At 49.9% G+C, this 19,153-nt stretch overlaps 1 protein-coding gene across 6 annotated transcripts in view; it reads left to right on the top strand.

Annotated features, from left to right (window-relative positions):
• The window catches only part of LINGO1 (leucine rich repeat and Ig domain containing 1), a 153,077-nt gene that overhangs the window by 69,556 nt on the left and 64,368 nt on the right, over nucleotides 1-19,153 (top strand). For 2 of the 6 annotated variants that reach the window (XM_088063351.1, XM_088063346.1), the window contains exon 1: nucleotides 8,145-8,321. The exons of the other annotated variants lie outside the window; for them this stretch is intronic. The gene's annotated coding sequence lies outside the window, so the exon portion shown is untranslated. Of the gene's footprint in view, nucleotides 1-8,144; nucleotides 8,322-19,153 lie in introns of those variants that run through there. 6 annotated transcript variants of the gene reach the window in all.

Here is a 19,153-nt window from a genome sequence, read left to right as displayed (position 1 = left end):
GCTCCAAGCCAGACAAGAGCAATTGTCTTTTCCTGGGCATCCAGAAACAAAACCAAACTTTACTGTTGCTTATTTCTCCCATTTTTCATGGAATGAGGAACTTTGGGCTGGAATTATAAAGGTATCATATAACATCACAGAGTATCCTGAGTTGGAAAGGACCTCCGGGTATTGAGTCCAGTGATTTTAGGTACTTAGTTACTCAGTTAAAGATGGAGAGAAAAGCTGAGGAAGATGAGGTGGCTATGCCCACCTCACTTGCCCCATAGACACTGACCTGCATTTTAAATGTCTCAATATCTGGCCATTAGGACCAAGTAAAGCTAATTATGTGAGTAATTCTGTTGACTTAGTTATTCCTGTAAACATTGACAGAATCAGCTCTCCTATTCCTCAAGAGAAAACACTTCCCAGCAGAAAATACAAACAAATTGCTCTTCATATCATAGCATTTTAAAATAAAAATATCAATAAGGAGCTAAGTCAAAACTGCATTTTAGATTCAACAGATTATTCAGCAGAAAACATGAAAACAATGAAGCTCCTCTGACGATGGTAATCAGCACACGTAGAAGTATTGCTTTTTCAGATCACAAAATCTCAATACCCAAGATCAGTAGAAAACTAAGTAGAAAATGCTTTTTATAGGATTCAAATTCCAATTAAATTAGAGCAGATTATTCAGCAAGAAAGCCTACAAAATGAAGTCTCCGTTTATGTATTGGAAAGCAAAATGCAAATATGTTGCTTTCCGGCTCACAGGGTTTCAAACCAAAAGACAAACTTACTTTAAGTAAAAATTATTTCATTCAAATTCTGGGGGAATCGACTCAAGTAACTGATCCTCAACTGAATTATTCAGCTTTTTTACCAACAGACTTATTTCTTCCCTCTTTATTCTTAATTTGCCTATTCATAAATCCCACTGCTTTGTCAGTCATAAGAAATACTTTCCAGTGGCTTTGACAAAGCAAAAATTAGCAGGGAAGGGAACTGGCACATAACCGCCTCACTGCAGAATGCTTCCTTGCAGCGTAAGGTATTTTTTTCTTCCTGGAGCTTTAATGCCAGCAGAAATCAATGTGAGATTTCAGCTCACCCTCCTGCCTGATGCTCACTGCAGGGCTTCAGCCAGGCTTTGAGCTCCCCGTGGTGGCTGTGCTGGACCCGTGTGGGTCTGTGGAACATGTGCTGGGGGTGGGGAGGTCACACTGCTGCTGCCCTTCCGAGGGTCCCCGTGGCATCCTCAAGGACAGCTTCACTTCTGGAAATGCTGCCTTGGACCGAGAGGTCCTGCAGGGCAGAAGATCGTGCTCTTCAGTCAACAGCTCTGATACTCTGTTTCCTTTACTCTTAAGCACTGGTATCTTCTTCCCACCTGGAATTGCCAGGCTTTGACTTGGAGTCATTGGATCTCGTTCTGTGAGCTTGTGAAGGTCGTGGGTGTTTCTAAAGGAAACACCAGTGATCATAAATATTTCCTTTTGATCTGCAGGCATCAACCTCTGGTGATCTGAAGAAGATTACAGCAAGAGTTTGAGTTAGAGCGGCAGAGCTAGATGAAAAATCTTAGTTCTGTAATTTTACTAGGAAATGGGAAATATTTTAACAGGAAGATTAAATGTATCTTAAAATACAGAACTTAAAAAGAAGAAAGGAATTTGTTCAATTGACACATCAGAGGAGTTGTAGGAACCTTAGAAACAATTTGTAAAACCTCATTAAATAGGAGAATGTTCTGCAAATCCGTCCAGTTTTCCTGAAGAACTTTGAACTTTCCTTCTCCCTCTTGCCTGCAGCGATTTACTGCTGTGTGCACAGAGCAGTAACCAGCCTGCAGCTGCATCCTGACACCCTGGAGATGTGATGTGGGATATAAAAGCAGTCAGGGTCCCTCCTCATAAGCAGTTCTGTTTCTCCCAGTTTCCTGAGATGCACCATGAGGCTCAAGTTAGTGGAAGGAATGGAGAGAGCAGTGCCTCAGGTCAGTTTGACTTTGAGGGTGATCTTCCTTCTTCTCTGGAAACATCACTTTGTGTCTCTGCTGCAAAGTGGCTTCTTTTCCTCACCTCCTTGTTTTGAAGGGCCACTGGGATGGTTTTGCCATTTCCCCTTCTCTCAATAGCAGGCTGGGAAAGGACAGTGAGGTGCTGCAGGGGTTGGGGGTTGTTTCCAGAGAAGCACTGACAGGGTGGACGTGGCACCCTGTGAGTGGGAACGTGCTCCCATCCTGTCCAGCCCTATGCCTCCTGGGATGTGACAGGAACACTGGAGGTTTTGGAAGCAGCCCAGAGAGCAGCTGGGGTTTCTGGCACCTGGGAAGCTCTTGAAGATGGTTTACATGCTTGAGAAGCACTTGGATGTGCTGCTGCTGGAACAGGGATGTCCCTTCACCATTCCTCTCCCTTATTTCTTGCCTGGAGGTGAGGGTTCCCCACCCTTTGGTGCTCCAGCTGTGAGGGAGCCTCTCTGCACAAGGAGTCTGGGGAATGGCACAGCTCCAGGGTTTTCCTGGCAGTTTCCCAGCCTTCCCCAGCAGGCTGGCAAGGCGACCTTGACTTGTCTCATGGAGCAGACTCTGTAGCTGCTGCTGCTGCTTAACACTGGCTTCATGCTTCCCAAGCCTCCTTCTCTCTGATGGCAGAGGACATAGATTTGGGGGAGAAGGTTTCTTATCAACCTCTCTACAGATTGCAGTGTCCACCTGACATGTAGTGGGTGGCAGCAGAGTGGAACCCCAGCCCATATCCTCTTCCTCATGTAGCTTCTGCCTTGTGCTCACAGGGAAGGGCTCTTACAGGTACCATACAGCAGAGGGGCTGAGATTCTCACAGGATGGAGCTTTATCAAAGCCTCAGTTGAACTGGTGGCTTTTAGGTCCTGTTTTAGCCATAGCTAGGACAAACTCAGCTTCTGCTGGAAGGAAGGGACAAAGCAGAGGACAGGGGCTGGCTGTGGTCTGGGGGAGCTGGGGAGGAAGATGGAGAGAGAAGGAAAGGGAAGGGAGATAAAAGGGCAAAGGGTTGCTTCCTCCATCTCATTTCCCATGAGGGTGGCTGGAACAGCCCACAGTATCCCTCCCTGCAGAGGGTTTTCTGCAGAGCTCACTGCTCCACCAGGAGGGAATGAGGAAGCAATGTCAAATATATGTTTGAAATGTCAACAGAAGGGCCCTGCAAGATTGACTGCAGTCTTGTGAAATATTTAATTCTTTCTCTCCTTATGAAGAGAAACGTTATTCTGGATAAAAGATAAATTCAGGGGGAACAGGGCAAGAGAGGAGGGGGGCAGAGGGGGAAGAAGTGTGCAGGGAGAGGGATGGACTGGCTGTCTCCCTCTCTCACTGCGCCCCTAACAGGGTTCCTCTTACTCATCACAGGAAATATGGGCTATTGCTTCATAATCTCAGCCTCCTTTATTTCTATCAGCTTCTTTTCCCTTTCTGCTGCCTTTATCTCTGCATAGATACCTATTGCAAAGCCCACCTGCAGTCTGCCCCCCCAGCCCCAAACAGCCCTGGCACAGCTCACCCCAAAGCATGGTGACACCAGTGGTGGCACAGGGCCCTTGGTGGGACAGCCATGAGGGAGCCAAATGTGACAGAGAGGTGGTGACCAGCATACCCTTTCTCTAGGCCTGCAGGTTTTCTGCTGCCTAGGAGTTTGGTCTTGCTTTCCAACATGGGGTCTGATGCTGCAGATCCAGGGGGACAACCAGGCTGAGGGGGATGGGGAGGGCAATAAAAGCATTCCCCTTATCTGCTCCCTACTCAGCATCATCATCTGCTCTGCTTCCAGGGGCTCTCTGCCTGTCCCTCTGCCTACTGAGGGGAGCATGGGGACAGCCAGGGCTCCGTGGGAGCTGCACGTGGGCTGTACCCAGCACTCTGCCCTGCCTTCAGCAGGTTGTGACAGTGACAGCTGATCTGGTGGCTCTCCCTCCCTCCCCTGCTGTGCCAGGGCTAGCACTCTGAGTGGGAGAGGGCTGGATGTCTGCACACAAGCTCACCCGGAGTCCCCAGAGCCCTCTGGCATCTGGTAAAGGCAGTAATAGCCATAAATCCAACTAAGGCCATGTGAGCGAGGCCAGAACTAGCTCAGGAAGCATCTCTCCATCCCTGCAATTCCTGAGATAGAAAAGAAGTGAGTTCCCACCAGCAGCACAGGTGAAAAATTCTAATACCAGTAAAAAAAAAAAAAAAAAAAATCTTGAAAACTCCCCTTTTGATTCCACTGAATAAGGGTTTTTTATATGCTTTCAAAACATTTTGATAGTTGCTTTTCGTTTCTAGTTCTTTTTTGCAAACTATAAATTACCTTAGATTTATTAACCTAAAAATGGATTCTCTCTTATTTCAAATGTGTCAAAAATGGGACATTTTGACTTTTTGAGCCTTTTTCCAGGATTTTTATGAAGTGGGTAATTTGTCACAATTGATCTTTTTTTGAGAGGCTTTGAATTTCAACAAACTGGTATTTACTGCTGAAAACACAGTGAGTTGACAAATTCCCAAACCAGCTACCGTTATTTCAGGTTTCCAGAGCAGAGTGGAGGAATGTTTAGGTACATGACAAGGAACTTCAGACCCTGGGTGGGGATGCATTCTGAGAATGGGCACTTCTTGGATTATTGCAGCTCTTTATGCAGAGACCTCGAGCTGAGAAGGGTGTCAGTGTCCCCTCCCGAGTCCCCCTGGGCCACCCGTGTCCCTGCCATGGAGCAGAACAGCTACATGACTCTGCTTGCAGCTCCCCACAGAAACCACAAGCACTGGCATCACTAGCATCTGTGCTGCTGGACTCACTGCAGCGTTAAACCTTGATAAATGCCTTTAATATTTAATTGGTCTTTAAAAAAGATAAATAGGCAGGATATTAAATGCAACTCCTCAGGCAGAGTAAGGCAAGTAATGAATGTTAGCCATGACTGGTGGCATCTGCAAAATGCACTTTTAGTGTGGCTTGAAACCAAGGGCTTGGGAGATGTTTCCTGCTCTTGTTTCCCAGATGGAGTTTGGAGGTGCTCAAACATGGGACTTTCACTTTGCAAATGGGATGTGGGATTGCTTACACACCCTCCACCATGTCTGCTGGCGAGGTCACCAGAGGTTCTCCTGCTCCAACCTCTGCTGCTGGCCTCAGCCAAGCAGGAGGTGGGAGTTTCAGCCATTAAAAACTGTTTTCTAAGGACCAGCAGTTTTTGTGCCATTTACAGTAGTAGATAGGGGCAAAAAGCACCGGGAAGTTCAGCCTGGAATAAAGCCACAGAGCCAGATTAGGTGTCTGAGTCCCAAGGTGCAGTGCAGCACTGCAAAGTTGCATCTGCTCAGAATGTTGCAGGATTTGCGTGCAAATTCCCACCTCCAGCTGTTCCAGGTTTTCAGAGGACTTCAGCTCTAGCACCACATGTCCTGGAGTCAGTCCATGCCTTGGGAAATCGATTCCACTGCCCCGCTGTGACACGAGATCACAGTCAAGAGCTTTGGCCTGGCTATGGACAAGTTATGAACTCTGCAGTAGTGCATGGGCAAGTAACCTTTGGGAAAACTAAAACAAACAAAGCCCTACTCAAAGACCTTTTGATGTTCAGTGGAGGCTCAGCTGTGCAGAAACAGCACATTTAGGTTTTAGGGGAAGCTGGGGTTGTCACGATCCCCTAACCAGCAGTCCTCCCAGCAAAGGTAGCGATGCAAAGAGCATCCTGCCCTGCCATCTCCAGCACACTTGTACGACCACTCCAATGTCACCAGCACAAGTGGTGGGTGAACCTCTACATGTCTACAGGCCGATTTTTCAATCAGAGGAGCACTCAAGCTGCCCAGAGTTCAGGTCCTTGTCTCTCTGATGCCACTCCAGTGTGATCAAGTGGGCTGAAGATCCCAAGGGAAAGAAGCTTTGCTATGGAGTTGCTATTGCCTGGGGCTCTTGGGCTGGGGGTGGCACCAAAATAGCTACTCTTCCAGCTCAGCTCCCTGTTGTTCACCCACAGCAGTGTCTGAGCCACCATCAGCTGCTTCTAAATATGGAGAAATGCTGCAGGCCTTCAGCAGCTACACTGGGGAGATGCTGCTAAACGCCCTGGAATAATGATCCTGCTGCTGGGAGGCCCTGGAAGAACAGAGGAGACAGGAGGCAGCGGAAGCAGCAGCAACAGCAATAATAACCGAGGAGCAATCCAGCAGGGAAAGGCTTTGATCTGAGTGCTGGGAGACAGGTCTGCTGTCTGCAGGGGATTTTTCCTGCACAGGTTGAGGGAGGGACCAGGGATTTGTTGGGGGGAAGAGAGAAGCGGGAGCTACACCCCACCCACATGGTATTGTGCCCAACTCAGCCATGTTCTGTGTGCAGCAGGGACATCCCTACCTGGTCACAGCCTTCTGCTCTCCCTCCCTCCAGATGGAGTGGGTGGAGGTGGCTGCACATTTGCATCCGCCAGATCTCACAGCTGTGCCGTGTGGTGCAGGCAGGCCCTGCCTGCCCTGTCCCACTGCCTGCCCAGCACCGAGCCGGCTGCCACCCTGTACCGACCAGCAGAGCAGTATTTCCCAGCCAGGACACACACACGCTGCACTTCTTCACTCACGGAGCTCATCCAAACACACCCAGAGCAAGATGGAAGAAGCCATTGTAGTCCAAAAGGAGCCAGATGCATCCAACTCTCTGCCTTTTCCTTTCTCTCTTTTCTTTCCTCCTTCTTTCATTTTTATTCTCCCTCCTCTGCAGAATCAAAACATTTTGGAGATTCTGCACTCCGTGCTAGCCTATTATTAACAGAACCTCCTATCTCCCTGCTTCAGGATGCTGCCTGGATCCGACCAATTACCAGCTCCCTTGATGTATAACACCATAAAACCCTTAACCTCATTATAGAAAATTTCTTTTGAATGGCCTTTAAAAACCATCTCATTACACAGGAAGAACTGTAATTACCTTTAACGAGACTGAGATATTGTGCGAGCAAGTGCGTTTGGGCTGTCAAAACAGGAGCAGTGGGAGATCATCTCCAGCCGGTTTCACCACAAGGGCAAACGCTTTGTAATTCCCTCCCCTGCGAGCTCCTTATCCCGGCCCACCCCTGCCCCTCACTCCTCCTTTCTCAACACCTTCCCTGGGCAAACACAGCTGCTGTTCATTCTGCTCTGCCTCCCCAGGTAAAGCCCATCTTCCCCAGGACTTGGCTCTGAAGCTCCTGGTGTCTGCAGCGTGAGCAAAGCTCTCAGCCCTGACTCGTGGTGGATGCTCTCAGAGGGCCACTGTGGCCACTGAGGGCAAGTGGAGCCAAGAAGGTGATGATGTGGCTCCTGGGACATGCCACTGTCACAGCTGAGGGATGACAACTTTCCCAAGCAAAGCCATCTGGTGTGACAGGGAGGGCTGAATGCCTCTTTGTCTTCACCATCTTCCAGCGAGGAAGAAAAACACCTTTTTTGTAGGGCAGACCCATCTCTGCTCCTTCCAGCTGTGGTCTCTAGTGATCTGAAGGGCAGGGGTGTGTCCCTGAAGACTCAGGATTTGGTTTTTTGCTGACATGATACAGCTCATCCCAGAGGATGGCCTGGAGGGGTTAATATTTTTTTTCTTTTTTGCTTATGTGTGACTCAAATGAAGATATTTTTTTTTCCAAACAAAATTTTTTTCATCCCATCTGTCACTAATGTCAAGGCACTCCTTTGCCCAGATCCATTTTTTATAAAGAAAAAATAAAAATCTAACATACTTTTAGAAAAATCTTGAGTCCATGTTGCCAGAGCAGTGATATGTTCCCTTTTTCTAGAAGGAGCTGTTGCAGTGTTAACCCCTGGTGTTCATCCCCAGGGTTTGCCCCACTGGGCAGCTCTGCCTCCTTCTCCTGTTCCCTCCTGGGGTGTTTCTGGCTGTTGCTTCTTTATTTCTGTCTTTTATTATTTGTACCCCTGGGACGGCGTCTTTTTTGTGGGCGTGTTTTGCTATTGACAAAGCAGCTCAGGACCCTGAAAGCTCAGCTGGCACGAGTTAAGCTAATTATTCACAGCCTTATTGCCCTAATTGCCCCAATCACCTGCACCTGGGGCTGCCCCCCCCACTCCCTCAGGAACGGTCCCCTCACGCTTTTCCACAGCTTCAGCATTGGAGGATGTGTTTTCTTGGGCTCCAGCCTGTGGATTTTGGAGCCTCATTTGTTGCTGTTGGGGGACCAGGCTGCAGCTCCCACCTCCTGCTGCTGTTTTTGGAACCAGGGGTATGTTCCCCACCGTGGAGGGCACCCTCTGCTCCTGGGCTGCCTTCTCTGAAAGGCCGGCCAGCCATCCTTGTGCTCTGGGAACACGTTCCTGAATCCAGCCGGTGAGTTTTGACCCCACAGTAGGGGAGCTCCTGCTATCGAAGCCTCTGTCTATGAGAAAGGTTAATTCCTGGGGCTCCCCATTGCCTGTGGAGCTGGTAGAGGGAGTGTCAGTGTTATACAGAGGGGAAGTCATACTTTATTTTGTGTAAGACGGCTTTGCTGGACAGGAGTTGAAGAAAAGGTTGTGAGGGAAGCAGCTATGCTGTCCCTGCTGCTGCATGCTGTGCTTGCTCTGCTGCCTGCTTCCAGGGCTGGTTTTTCCTTTCATTCCCCTGAATGCCTTGAGGGAGGCCTGGACTCACAGTCTCCTCTTCCATCTACTAAAGATGGCTGATAATCACCTTGGATGGTTGCCTTTTCTATCCCCTGTGTGTGTGTGTGCCAGAGGCTCTGGGAAATCATCTCCGTGCTTCCCCCTACCTAAGCAGCAGCCTCAGGGCTTTCTGTGGCAGCAGCCAGCGCCAGTTCTTCAGCCTTCCTGCTGCTCTGGCCTCTGTGCTGTAGGAGCACAGCCCTGGATTGTGCTTTCCTGCGCTACGAGGTTTTTATTGGAGGGTCTGTATCAGGGTGGGCAGCACCAGCCTGGTGTGTTTGGGAGCAAGGATGGGTGTGGTGCAGGACCCTGCTGCCCCTGGTAGCCCGCAGCAGGAGCTCTGCCTCCGGAGGGTCCCTGGGCAGCAGGTCCTGGTCTGCAGCTTGTGCTGGCTGAGGAGTGTTCTTGTCCTGCCCTAACCACCCTCTGGAGAGGGCCCTGTTCAGCCTCGATGTCTCTGACCTTTTCAGTGTCGTGCAATAGCATTGGCTGTGGAACTGCTTTCGGAGCTGTTCGCTGTCTAATGAGCCTGTGGGGATTGGGGGGAAATGGGCAGCCAATAAAAATATGGAATATTGAAAAGGTCAGAGCTATTTGGTGGGGGACACAATAACTCACAAAACTTCTCGGGCATTGCATCTGTGGCTGCCAGCCCCTGGGTGTGTGACTGAGTGCAGGGACTGTGGGCTTGCAGCTGGGGGGTGGCTGGATATGCTCTTGGGGCAGGGCTGAGCTTTCCAGGTGTGCCAAGACCTCTGTGGGTTGGCACGTTGGCCACACCTCTGCAAGAAGGCTTGGAGAAACCCTTGCTCAGAAGGAGCCCTTAGAACTTGGGCTTTGCTTGCATCTCTGGAGGGAAAAGGTGAGCCTGTGGTCAGGATGTTCTCTGTCATTGCTGGCAGGTTCCTGCCATGTTTCCAACAGCAGGGAGCCGGGTGGACAGGGGTCTGTTTGAGGTTGTTTCAGTGTTGCACTCTGGATCTGTACCCCAGGTGTCACAGGTAGGGAGCACAGACCTTCTGGAGAGTACTTGCTCGTGCTGAGGGTGCATCCCTAATTGCCAGCAGCTGAGAGTGCATTCCGAGTCAGCTGTGGCTTTCCTGTGCCCCTCCTACTTGCTAACAAGGGCAAAGCTCTCATGCAAAGCTGTGCTGATTTAGCAAATCTGTGCCTTTGGGGGGGGGGGGGGGCGTGGGGAACATGCATCCAAAAGTTCCCAAACTGACTCCATTTCTCCAGTGTTAGCACAAAGAGGAGTGTCCCCTTTCTTGTCTCTGACCCCTTCTAGTCCTCAGCTCTGTCCCAGCACATCTGTCAGCTTGTCCTCTGCCACAGGCTGCTGGAGACCTCACCTCTCCAGCCAAGGTGCATCTGATGGCCTTTGTGGTAGCAGAGCAGGGCCAGTGATCTTGCCATATGCCAGGTGTTGGGAGTGGAGGGTGAAAAAGGTCTTCTAAAACCCTTCACATCATTTTACCTTACCAAAATTGTCATGACAATGCAACGCTGAAGGCTTTGTGACAGCCCTGTACCCCAGTGTTGATTATTGGGAAATACCAAACAGCACAGCACAGCCCCCTTTCCTGTAAGCAGGAGGCATTTGGAGATGACAATTCATTGAGCTTAGCAGTAAAAATTTAAGTTCTGGGAGTGAAACCAGAGCAGCAGGGGGAAAAGTGCATGTTGGTGCCAGGCAGGCAGCAGCCAGGACTGTGCACTGGCACAGCAGCAGGTCTCACCCTGGATGCTGATTCTTCTGCAGACTCTGTGCTCAGAAGTTGTGACTTGGGCAAGTTCCTAGCAGAGGAGACAGTGCTTTGTGCTGCTTTCTTTGGTTAGATGTGATGGTTGGATTATCCTGTGGGTTCCCCACAGCTGTGTTGCTGTGTGCCCAGCTCCTATATGTGCCCTGACCCCAGCTGTGGGCACTGTGGATGTCTGCCCAGCCTGGTGCTTTTTACAGTCCTTGGCTTTGTTATTCTGAGTGTTCGTGTGGTGTCCTGGGGACAGTCTGTGTGATGTGTAGTTCAGTAAATATGTAATGGGGTGTTTTAGGGCTTTATTGCTTTTATGCAGCACTAATGTAATGCTATTTAGAGAGCTCTGGCACACCCATCAGCAGCTCAAGTGGAGCAAAGGAAGGATGTTCTTCCTCTCCAAGCCCATCATCTTCCCCACTTGATGCTCTCAGCCATGATATAGTGGTCTAAAGGTGACAACTTGTCTCTGTGAGCACTCTGAAAAGCAGGCAGTGGGCTCATTAAAAATGACTGTGGATTGGCCCTGTTTTAAAAGGGAGCAAAATATTTGGCCAAAGTCCCATTGGAGCATTTTCAGCTTTTGTGAAAACCTTCTGCTAGACAACTTGTTTCTAGAGTTCCTACCAGAACTGGGCTCTTGGGTTTCAGATCACTTCTGTGAGGAGCTGCACGTGCTCTATAGGGCTTGAGCCAGCCTAGGAGGTGTCATCAGGCTTTAGCTGTGTGTTGGATGGGGTTGGAAACACTGCCTTGCCTGGCATTCCCCTGCTTCAGGGCAGGAATTGGCTCTTGTTCCTACCTGTCTTGTAGGCTGTTCCTGGGAAGGCTGCTACCCTAGAGCAAAGCCTGTCCTGTGGTGAGCCTTGTGCCCCTGTCCCACAGCACAGCACATGGGGGCTGGGACTCCCATGTGGATGGATGCTCCCTGCAGGTTGTAGAGGTGCTGGTATTTTGGATTGGCACCTCAACAGTTTGGGCCCCTGGCACTTAATAACTGCAATATCTAATTTTAGTGTAATGGCACTAGTTTAATCTGCTGTTCCCAGAATGTGAATGTGCAAGTGACATAAATTAATGTTACATAGAAAAAGTCAAGTTTCTCATGTGAGATCAATAGATCATAATGTGGTGATATTTGAAAATACATCTTATTAGCAGTTCATATTTTGGCACTTACCATGGATTCCCACGAGCTCCTTCCCCTGCTGCCCCAGGAAGCTGCTGTGCATGTGGTTGCTGACAGCATCAGTAGTCCTGTGAGATAATATTGCCTCTGCTGGATGTCACTTTGTGGCTTTTGTCCCATGGGAAATGAATGAAGAGAGGTTGGAGTGCTGTTGGTCACTGCAGGGCAGAAGCAGGAGCCTCTGGCATCTTGCAGCAGTGATGAGAAGGGATTTCTTCTGAGCTGGCTCAGGGTGTCCAAGCAGGCTGACATTGTGTGGTGCTGTTGTGAACCAGCCTGTAGAGAAAAGTGAGGTAGGGAGGGGAGCCCATGGTGGCTCTCCTGGATAAAGGTAGAGGCTCACTGGAATGATGCTGAGCACATCTGTGTGAGCTGGGCTGTGCCTCTGCGTGGATGAGCAGAGGCTTTGAGCATTCAGGGCCCAAACAACACCATTTACTGCACTGATGAGAAGTAATGTGAGGGCCCCCCCATAGTAGGGCATGGCTTTGCCTCAGCACAATCCTTCTCAGCTTCAGCTTATGGGGCGTCTCCAGAGGCCCTTGTTTGACAGCTTAGTGACTTCCTTGAGGACAGGACTCGGGGTAAAGGCTGTGTGTGTTTTGTCTGTGGACTGGGGTCTCCAGTTACTCCTGTGCTTATCTTCTCCCCATGTGCAGTAGATGGTGCTGAGTTGATTTGTCTGCATAAGTCAGGCTCTTTGGCAAGGGACTCAGAGCTGAGTTTTGCAGCCAGCTGTAAAAATAACTTTCCAGGGCATGTGCACTGCTCCTCTCCCCTCACATGCCTTGTGCTGCTTCCTCCTCCTTGGGAGGAAGCTAATCTCCTCTGCAGACCTCACTATCAGAGCAGATTAGAGCAGCTTCTCCAGTGCTGCAGAGGAATTGCCAGGATCAGAGGTCTGGATTGTAGCTGTGGGGGATGATTCCTCTTTCTGTAAGCCTGGATGAGAAAGGTGGTGAGCAGCCATTCTGCATCGGTGGAGTGTGCTGGAGAAGATGCACTTCCCTCTGGTCCCCAGAGCCAACGGAGCTGTGCTGGGCTTTGCTCAAATGGAAGATGCTTGTGTACACTTCTGTAAGCAATGAAGTGACTCAGGTTGCCCACTCAGTCTTGTCTTTCCACAGACTGTTCCCAGAGTCCCTCTGGATGTGTCTGAAGCATCCTAAATAAGACCTGTGCGCACTGTGCTCAGAGGTGGAGGCTGCACTGAGCTGCTCAGAAAAAAATAGGCCATTGCTTTCCTCACGCAGGCAGGCATTTAAAGAGCCTGTGCGGGAGGAGTGTGGGCATGTGGCTAAATCAGAAGTGAGGAGCTGTCCCCTCCTTTGGCACCTCACCTGCCTTCCATGAAATGGGGCCACTGGAAAGCTGGGCTGCAGACTGCCTAGCTTTTTCTGGTAGCTTGCTTGGTGGCATTGGCTTTGTGCATTGCTCCCAGCATCCAGCAGAAATCACTAGGGAGAAACAGCTCACTTTGGGCCTCGCCTTTCTCACCAGAGTTTCCAAAATGGCTCAGGTTTTTACCTTTTCTCCCAGAAAAGTCAAACAGCAAAACCTGCTTGCCTGAAGTGGGATTAGGCAATTGCCCTTGCAGGAATCCCTGCCTTGCTCCCCTGATCCGTTCTTCAGCCAGTTGCCCAGGCAAAGCATCTATCTCTGTCTTCCAACCTGAGATGCTGTCTCTTCACTAATTAAATGAGGAATATCACCTCTTTATAATTGTCAGTTGATTTCAAATTAAAAAGGGACCTATTGGAGCAAGAAGAACCTTATCCTCCCTCTGGGGACTGCTTTCCTCTTCAAGTTTTTTTTTTTTCAGGGTGATAATTCCATCTGAAAGTCTCCTGTGATACTGTGGTAACCCTTGGATGCTATTCAAGTGCATCCTGGCCCCTGGCGTGTGCTCATTGCCTCCTAATTGCTCTAAATAAGTTGGGAATGATGAAATTAAAGTGCCATTGACATGAGGCAGCCGTGGCACGCTGCAGTTACAGGCATGTGAGGGATGTGGACAGATGGGGAGATGTTAGGATAATAGGTATTAAATGCTGATTTTACCCTGTTTGGGTTCCCCATCTAAGCACAGTTCAACTTCTTGGTGCAGCAAGTTTGGCAGCTCCTGTGCTGGTGCCCCAGCTGAGCATTTGGCATGGGTTGGTGATGCACAGAACATAAAACTGTATGACCTCCCTTAGTTTCTCAAGGGTTCCTGGTTAATGGACTCTCCAGGGACAAGGACATGCAAAATAATCCTGAGTCCACACAATGTCCCCAGTCTGTAAATCCTGGGTTGCTCATCCTTTGGGTGATGTGGTTCAAACTGAAACAAATAGATGTGGGGTGCTGGATTTGTGCTGATTCATTGAATAGGGCTTGTTGTTCTCTTTATTCCCTTAATCTGTAATTTTGGAATTGGGTTCAGGTTTCAAACCTGAAATAGCTGAGTTTGGGGTTCTGGTGTTGAACCAGAAGCTAGTGGGTAGTTCCGCTGCCCTGGCATTCAGGAAAGCTGGGCTGAGATCCCAGTGTGCCTGGGAGCAGCATTCCCTGCTCCTGACCTTGCCCTAGAGTGGAGACAGCAGGTGATGTGAGAGCTGGTGGGGTTGGGGGCTGCCCTGGATAGAGGCTGGGAGCTGGCTGGTGTCATTCAGTAGCTGCTCTTGTGCTCTACTCATCTGGAAATGTTGCTGCTTTTAGTGTCCTTTGCTCTGAAAGAAAATACACTATTTTTGACATATGTAGTCAAAGGGGAGAACAATAGCTTGCTGACTGCTGGTGTTGCAGTGTCCCATTGCAGCAGAGGGGCCCGGATAAGACCTGATTCCAGATCTTCAGCAAAGGCAATTTTGTGACAATCTGTTCCCAGCTAGAATAGACTCATCACATCACCCACAGGGTGAAAGTCATCCCAGTCCAGCAATTCAACACTCATCCCCATGACTCAGTATCCCATCCTGTCTGGGCGTGGTACCGTGATGCTCAAGGAGAGCATCTTGGCCAAAGCACCCCGTTTTTGGAGCATACAGGGGTGGCTGGTCCCAGAGCTGCATGTGAGGATAAGCCTCATCAGTCTGCAGGCACTTTTATAGCCTTACAGGTGTGCTTGGTTTGGTGATTGTGCAGTTAATAGTTTTCTGAAGATGGATGGCAGGTACAGCACAGCAGTTTGCTTTCCAAAAAAATGCCAATCATTCTAATCACTTGCCAAGATTTGGGTCAAGTCCAGCCACCTGGCTTTGGATAATAACTCTCCCAAGTCTTCTTGAGCTAGTCTTGTGAAGCATCGGCATTCTCAGGGCAGTTGAAATGGATGGGAGGTGCTCTGACATGGCAGCCAGCTGGCCTCCAGGATGGATGGCTGATTGCAAAGTGATGGAAAGCTACATTTGCTCAGTCTGAGCCAATTCTATTCCTCTAACTGGCCTTGGCTGTGACTTTGGCTTCCCCGTGGCTCATCGGATGCGCACCCTGCAACGTGCTCACCTGGAGGCTTTGGGTTGAGATGGCAGGATCCCTTGCTCTGGGCAGCCCTCCAGGCTCAGGGCTCATCTATCAGCGTAGTTCAAGACCTCTGAATTCTACCTGTTGCACATTTAAAGGCCAGAGGAGTAGATTTATGACTGTGGTCTGACCTGCTCTGGAACGGAAGCCAGAACTTGTCCCTGGCTGATTCCTTTGTCAAGTGTAGCAACTCTGGGTGCACTCAGGCATGTGGTTCCCAAAGACACGGGAGCTGCAGGGTCTTGGCTCTGCTGGCAGGCAGCAGAGGTCTCCACGAGCTCCCATCTGTTCCTAGCTGGGGTGTTAGGAGTTATCCCTTTGAGTAAGAGGTGCTCCTTGAGTGCCTGGGCCTGCATTGGGTGTCACTGCCTGGGCTGGTCCTGGGGACTGAAAGTTCAAATCTCTCTGACACATGGTACCTCCAAGCAAACAGGAGGTGGTTATAGTGCCTGTAAATCCCTACAGGCAGGAAACACCCAACGTTTGGAGGGATTTAGGTGTAAATTCATTCAGTTAACTTTCTCAAAAGCATCTGTGAGCTGCAGGGTTGTCAGCATGATGCCAGTTGTGCTTTCCAGTGGGCCAGTCTCCCTGGGGCCCAGCACCCTGCTTGTGTTCAGGGGTGGGCTCCCACCCTTTGCTGCTTGTCCCTCTGCTTGGTCACAAGTGCTCCCTGTTGCAGCCCCTCTAAGCTGAGCTCTCAATGCAGCACTTGGAATTCTCAACAGAAGCCAAGGTGTGTGCTGTGACCTTAAGATCCACTCCCAGTGAATCCTTTTCTCCTCATCTTGCTTGCATGTCTGTCAGACCATCTCTGCTCCCCCTTTCCTTGGCCACTTGCAGAAGGTGGCTGCCTCTGGGCCCTGTGCCTTAGGCAGGAACAGGCCTGTGCCAGCTCCCACCAAGAGCCATCCCCTTCCCTGCATGAGCTCAGTACAGTACATCCCTGGACCTGCAAGGAAAAGCTCCCGGTGACTTCCATCAGGAAACAAGCTGGCTTCATCCACAGGACCGTGGAAGAGGGAAAGCACAGGGCAGGGCTGGCTCATCTCTGCCAGCACACTGGGGTTTGGCCTGTGCTGAAATTGGCTGTTCCAAGCATGGAGGAGGAGGAAGGAGCGGTGCTGGGTGGAAAGCCCTGGTGAGCTGGGCTTGGCATGGGTGTGGGAGGAGGGAAGGAGCAGTGCTGACTACCTCGAGGAGCAGCCACAGGAGCTTGTCACCGTGTGTCACCCCCCTTTTGGCAGCCCCAGCCTGCTTGGCCATCAAGTGCAGTTAAAGGGCTGAGCAGGCACCAGGACTTGTTTTACCACCAGAAACTGCTTGACGCTGTAGGCAGCTGCCTTCTTGGTCTGTGTTATGCAGAGTCTGGGCAGGGATTGATCTGGGAGTTTATTTGGGGAGCAGATCCCTTGGAGTGCTGCCCAGGTGGTGATGGTGCAGTTTGTCGCACGAGAACTTTGCTAATTGGGTCAAGTTTCAGTATTTTGTGTGCTTTGCATCCCCTCCAAACAGGGATGCTCAGACCCTGGCTGGCACTGAGCAGAGCAGGCTGCTCCTGGGCCCCACTTGCCGCAGGTGCCCAGAGATGTCCTGGCATTGCTGGGCAGGGCGGTGAGCAGATGGAAGGACTTGTTTTCCCATCTCGATTCCTTGTGGCTGAGACTTCTTTTGAACAGCCTTTCACCCAGAGGTGAAGTCACTCACCATGGCCACCTTCAGCAGCTGCTTCTCTGCATTGTGGGTTGTAAATGTCCCCTTAATTTAGTGCCTGCAGTGCACTAAAGCAGCAACCTTAGCACAGCCTCTGCATAATAACCAGAGAGGCTCTAGATCCTGAGCTCTGACACACAGCGCTTTCCTTGACTGCTGTAGTCCCAGGGGCTGATGTCTCCTTTACCCTGGGTGCCTCAGCCTCCCCACCACTTTCTTTTGAAAGATAACTCCCTGTAAAATAGAGAGGTTTAGTCTAGTCCAGCTGGGCAGGTCAGTCCAGGCAGTAATGCACTCACATCCTAAATGTTTCAATTATTTTGGCTAAACTTCCTGGTGGAAGGTGTTTTTTTCTCCTTCACAAAAGAGGATAACAGCTCTGACCTTGAGGAGGGAAATGATGAGGGTTCAGAGTTCTCTTTCTTTTTTTGTTGCTATTTTTCTTGCAAAATATTCCAGTTGAGCAGGATTTTTTGCTTAAACAATTTATACCCAGTGGGTAGATTTATTCTGTTCAGCTGCCAGCCACAAGAAAGCCTTGTTATTCCCTGTGGCATGGATTTCCCCCCCACCCCCCGCCCCTCAATACTCATAAATACTCTTTGCTAAATCTGAGTTTTTACTACTTGAAGCATGAAGAGACCAGGTACTCCTGCCCTGTTCTGATGCTTGGAGGAATCAGTCTCCTGCACTGCCCTGACCCTGGGTAACCTGAGTGATGCTCAGGATCGGATATTAAATATCCCTCTGTCTTCCTATGCCTGATCCAGTTCTGTTCCTTTGTTATTTCCATCTCTCAAGGATAAAAGGATCTGCAAAAAAAATTACTTTTTGAACATCCTGGAACCAAGAGATGCGTTGGAGACAACACTTCCGAATCCCACCTGGCTGCTACTTCCCATGCCTCTGCTCCCAGCCAACACCCTGCTGTCCTGGCTTTTAGCAGGGCAAAAAAATATTTCCTGGTTTAGCATCATTATTTCAAGGGAGAAGAGGAAAATGTGGAGGTTTGGTTTGAAATTGAGTGCATGTGGCAGAAATGCAAGGACTTGACAGCAGAGTTGGTTTAGATTGGGGTAGAAAAGAAATGAGGAGACTTGAAAGTGGGCTCAGAGGGAGGGGGAAAAAAGGCAGTGTCTCCTTTCAAGCACCTGAAACCTGGCTGAAGGGTTCCTTGATACTCTTTATGAAACCATTTCATATGACAAAGTCAGTTTTCTAGGCCAGAATTGTTGTTGGTTTGGCTGTGGTAGCTCCTTGTACCCCTGGTGCCTGCCTCAGTTTCCCTTCATAGAATCACAGAATGTTTTGGGTTGGAAGGGACCTCCAAGGACACCTTGTCTCAACCCCCTGTCATGGGCAGGGACACCTTCCACTATCCCAGGTCACTCCAAGCCCTGTGCAGCCTGGCCTTGGACACTTCCAGGGATGGGGCAGCCACAGCTTCTCTGGGCAACCTGTGCCAGAGCCTTCTGGCAGGAGGCAGGAGGGAAGGATTCCTTCCTAATACGTAATCTCTTCTTCCCTTGTTTGTAGTTTTCCCATGATGTTTGGGGCACTTCAGCTGCCTCATCTCTCTCTTTACCAGGGTGGGCTGATGCAGGGGACCCACATGGTGCTGGCAGCACCTTCCTTGCTCCACAGAGATTTAGCTGAGATCTTCAAGCTCATTGCAGTGGTGAGCCCAAAACAGCATTCCTCCCCTCACAGGCAGCTCTGTCTCTCTGTGCTTTTAATTTGGAGCTCAGATTCTCAGTCTCCTTACCTCTCCACTAGTGCAATGTTTTAGGAACAGATGGGCTTAATTTCCGACTGCCGCCCCCTGAACTTGGGAGGAGGCTTGAGTTTGGAGCCAGTCTGCCTCTTGTTCTACATGAGTCCATCCAGCAGGCTCCTGCCTGCCCTGCCCCTGTCAACACGGAGCCAAGGACCCAGCAAATTCCCCTCTCTGTGATGAGAGAGGCTCTCAGAAGCAAGATTTTCTCTCTCAGAGGATAAATCCGCCTCCATGTTACCTTAGCAGTGGCAACGGCTGAGCATCTTCTTATGGGTTGATACTGTTGAGATGCTTAGTCTAAGCTCCATCTAATCCTCTTTCAGGGAGCTATCGGGCTGGTGATCTCCTACAAGCAGGTTTTCCGACACCAGCCTCAGCATTTTGTGGTTTGTGATCATGCTGGAAGGGTGATGGTCCTGCTGCATTTCTGCTGCTGCTCCTGAGCTGAACCAGAGGTGAAAGGGAAAAAAAACCAAAAACCTACAAGTTTCTATCCCAAACACTGGTGGATTTTGGGTTTAGGTGTCTATTCCCACTTTCATAGCCTTTTGTGGCATGTGATTTCCTTATCCAGCTTC

The sequence above is a fragment of the Pseudopodoces humilis genome, chromosome 16, assembly GCF_049639895.1.
Source record: "Pseudopodoces humilis isolate 2021_Gansu_Grassland_sample_001 chromosome 16, ASM4963989v1, whole genome shotgun sequence".
Taxonomy (NCBI): Eukaryota; Metazoa; Chordata; class Aves; order Passeriformes; family Paridae; genus Pseudopodoces; species Pseudopodoces humilis.
This window is presented reverse-complemented; position numbering and strand designations above follow the sequence as displayed.